The following is a 4,450-nucleotide window of genomic DNA, read 5'->3' as shown; positions in this document are numbered from 1 at the left end:
CAAATTTGGAAGAAGGGCTCTCCCAGTGAGAGTGTCTCATAACAAACACATGCCTGATGAGATAAAAATATTAACTGACTTATCTCTGCCTCAAGCCTCTGCTAGGATGGCTACAGAGCCCAGAGCAGTGTTATGGCACTGCCTTTTGGAAGTGAGATGAAGCCATAAGAAACKAAGCAGCAATGGAACTAAGCACAGGGAACTGTGATGCACCTCGCTTTCCAAATTTGGACCATCATTACCAAATTATTTGGTAGTTTCCATCATTAATCACAGACAAGAATCCCCCTGGTTGTACCAGTGGCTCGTTTCACTTTCTTCTTCCTCATGTTCTATCCTTTTAGTCACTGGATTTCTCAGAAAGGAGCTTGCATCTTTTCTGACGATGTTACAAATCCCTGACAGTTTTATTTGCTGGGGAAGCACATGGCAGCTCCTCAGCTGCCCGTGGAAGTGAAAGCCCCTCCGAGAATAGAGGTTAAATCCTCATGACARCCATATGGTTGTGGGAAATGACTTAGAAGTATCTGAAGAGCAGGGAAGAGATTTCACAGGCAGGGCTGTCAGCTGTGACGGTCCCATTCACAGASGAGTCACTGATTCCCAGACAATTAAAAAGACAGCGCTCAGGATTTCAGGGTAAAATGGACCAAAAAGACASAATTTTGTGCTTCAATTCCTCAGTCCACCAAGACTCAGACCATTTCATTCAAAAGGTGTCTTCTCACTGCGCTCAGAAGTGTCTGAGTGAAGTTGYGGCTCCATAACTGATGGCTAAGAAKRGTTTTAGCTAGACTGAAGCTGGCAGGACCATTCCTGACAAAGTTTGTTAGAAATGGGTATTGCCAACATCCAGAATAAAAAGGCAACTGCAGTCGGAAAGACGGGCTCATCAATGTGGATAACAGATGTGCTCTCGAAACAGGATCATTTTTCAGAAAGTTTAGAGTGCTTGAATATTCCCTCAGTAGTTTTACTTGCTCATCTGTCTTAAAAGGGAAAGAARCTGGTTCTTGTTAGGACAGGCCTGCCAGCCAGGTTTAAGCTACACTGACCACCACCACAGCATTCCCATACAGATCAGACTCTCTGTTCACACCTCTCAGGATCTTTACAGAGGATAACAATGTTTCCTCGCTCCAAGATTAAACATTCCTTCACTTAGAGGAATAAATTCCTGTCTCACATTGAAGACAGGACAGTCTTCTACATTATACTCTCTATGCATTAATTATTTAGAAATTAATTTCTGGGGTCCCCCCAAGAAAAAAAAAAAGTCTGTCTTGATGAAAAGGTACTGCTGCCCTACAAGTCAGTTCTTCCAGGGAACACAACAGCACTCAAGCTAAAATGCAAACTTGGAAGAGAATGGAAGCAGGGAACAGGGTCAGAGGCTGAAGGAAAGGTTTTCTTCTTGTATAAGGACCGTGGAGTGCTKGAACAGTGAAAATAAATTTCAAGTATAGCATGAAAGCCCATCAGCTACTTATTTCCAGTACCCAGTACCCCATCCAGTCTTCCAAGCTGATGATTTAACAAACCATAATGTTTAATGTTTCAGATGCAGTAATGTGGCCTGCCTAAGCTTTCCTCATGAATTCTGCAAAGGGCACAGGCACAGAATGGTCTGGGACTCATGCAAGGGGTGGAACAAGTTGACCTTTAAGGTCCCTGCCCACCCAAACCGTTCTCTGATGATTCCATGACCTTTCCTGCATCTGCAGTAGGCCACGGAGCACTTTCAGCTGTGACACCCCAAGGCTGGGCACAGCAAACCCCTGGCAGAGCACATTTAAATTTTGCYTTGTGGACTCAGTGGGGGTAACAATCCCTGCTACATCAAAGGAATGTCCTACCCAGGTTTCTGCCTGCTGCCCTGCAGGCCATGCCCCACTTWAGGGATCAGGATGCAGCTCCATTGTGCTCCCTCGGTGTGGCAGATGGCTTCTTACCAAGGGCTGGACAGCAAGTTCTCTGTGAGAGCCATCATTAGGGACCATTATCAGCTTTCCTTCCCTCTCTGTGAACAGCTTTTTGAGATTGTGCTTCATAGCAAGTGTTAAATCACACACACTATGAATTTCCATAGGTCTGACGTGAGCAACCGCTCTGAGCCACAAGCTTGTTATCCATCATATGTCTGCAGCGCCATTGCCTCCTGCTCCATCATTTTGTGCCAAATGCCAATGTTCACTCCAAACRCGACACTTTTCAAGCTGAACACTGAATTACACTGGGTTTTTGTCCTGGAAGGGCTTTCCCCTTCAGCCATTTTTTGAATTTGAAATACTACTACTCCAGTCAGGGCTTGGTGGAGTCTGTCAGAAGCAGAAACGAAGCCCTGAGCAAGACTGCAACAGACACACGGCACGGAGAAACATATTGGGGGAAGTCTGGTGTTTGCTCTCACACCTAAAAAACACTTCTTCATGCACCAGATTGGTGAAGATTGACATCGACAGCAGAATTGGGGCGGGGGAGAAGGGTGATAAAGAGAGCTGCATGGCTATGAGGGTATTCCCGTTTCTCCACACTCTCATTTCCAGTGTAGGAAGAGTACTGAATAAACCTGAGTCTCACAATTTTTCTGAACTCTCCTTCTGTTTTGCTTCCAAATCCACGAGCACGTKTATCAGTACAAGATCTGGGCTTGCAGCTGGCACTCACACTAAACTGTTCAAGTGTTTCATTGCTCCAACACTATTTTCACAACCTCAGCCACCTTTGTATTTCATTCACCAACTTAGAAACATACCAAACTCGCTATCRTCATGGACAGTGGTACTTTTAACTTTTTTCAAGGGATTGAAAAACCTCCAAGTCTGTTGGCTGTATGATCAATAACTACCAGACAATCTGGGCAGATTGCACTCAAGATAAAGGATGAAATGTTAAAAGATCTTGCAGTCAGGTTCTTGAAAAATGAACTTGGCATTTGTCTAGCTGTCTAGACAGCTGGCACAGAAGGAAAAAAAGAAGGCAAAGATTATCCCTTTGCAAATGGTAAATCCTCTGTCTTTTTTTTTTTTTTTTTTTTTTTGCATTTAGCGGTTTTAAGTGAGCTGATAATGGCCAAGGTGCTGGATAAACTCTGTTATTGCCCTCTTTCTCACTTTGGGGGTTCAGCTTTCATAACTGTGAGCATAATGAGGCTTCTAACACCACTGTAGCACAGTTAAAGCCACTGAGAGGCTGCACTGACGGCTCAGAGGCTCAATCCAGGTTTCGTATCCGAGACAGTGTGGTGACAGGGACATGCAACTGTATCTATCAATTACTGATTAGGTTTCTGCTCACTTGATGTCATGATCATTTAGAAATCTCTTACAGCTTCAGCTGGAACATGGAGGACCTGTATCATCTTGCAAGGGAGAGCTGACTCGATTAATTCCCAGGCAAACTTGTGCGAACATTTTACATTTTATATTCCCATTTCTCTCTTGCGAGGCTCAGTTATTACGCTATCACACTTTTTGTCAGAGCAATGGGTGGCTGATTGTCTTTAAGAACATTCATTCTCCCAGCCTTGCTCATAATTATTTAGCTGTCCCAGTCAAAAGAACAAGATAATTAGGAACCGGAGGCCCGGTTCTAAAAGTCTTGAGAAAAAAACCCTGCGTTTCTCAAAGGACAGCACCTAATTGAACTCCTGTGGAGATCTCCGTGTACAGTGCACTGTTTCCTCAGGGACCTGTTTTTAGAAGAAGGTTATTCAGCCGAGGCACCTCTTGACAAGGCAGGAAGAGCTGAGCACTGCTCCTTCTCAGAGTTTGCTGTTACCTGGGCAGCAGCAGCCCTGTGCTGAGCCCGCTGCCTTCTCGCTAAATTATGTGCAGGGTTTGGCTCAGCACATGGTATTTTCTCCATATTCAGGGCAGTGTTACCCAGATCAGAAGCAAATTAGGGAGCCTTCTAGAAGCAGCTCCATGATCTGGATGGCAGGATGCAGGCTGGTGCCTTCTGGAGCTGCAGTGTCCCTTGGCATGTCAGGGAACGCAGTCAGCTCCTGGATTTGTGGCATGGGGGAATCCTGGCTCCAATACTGACACTAAATCACATTTAGGGAACTCTGATAAGAGGTGTCAGCTTTACAGAACCTGGGTATCAGTTTGGAAAAGGTACCTGTGGAGGATTCAAGCAGCACAAAGCATGAACATCTCTGGAAGGGTTTGACAGAAGCACAGATTTTTCTCTGCAAATCCCAGGCCATGCAGCAAACGGAAAGGATGAGTCACACTGACCTCCTACCCAGCATATTAAATATGTTCAGCCAGAGACTGAAAGCTCATTTCTTTTATCCATTCACCCCTCCAGCTGACAAGGTCAGTCAAATGTCACTGTATGCTTCATCAGACAGAATTAGTTTAGCAGAGTGCTGGAGTCTAAGTGTATATTTTTTATACAGTGCATGCTTTTCTCTTTGGATGTGCTTAGAGTTCTGTTTCCAGCA

The sequence above is a fragment of the Malurus melanocephalus genome, unplaced genomic scaffold (genome assembly GCF_030028575.1).
Source record: "Malurus melanocephalus ecotype Western Australia unplaced genomic scaffold, MMel_1.1 scaffold_20, whole genome shotgun sequence".
Classification (NCBI taxonomy): Eukaryota; Metazoa; Chordata; class Aves; order Passeriformes; family Maluridae; genus Malurus; species Malurus melanocephalus.
Note: the sequence above shows the minus strand (reverse complement) of the source record.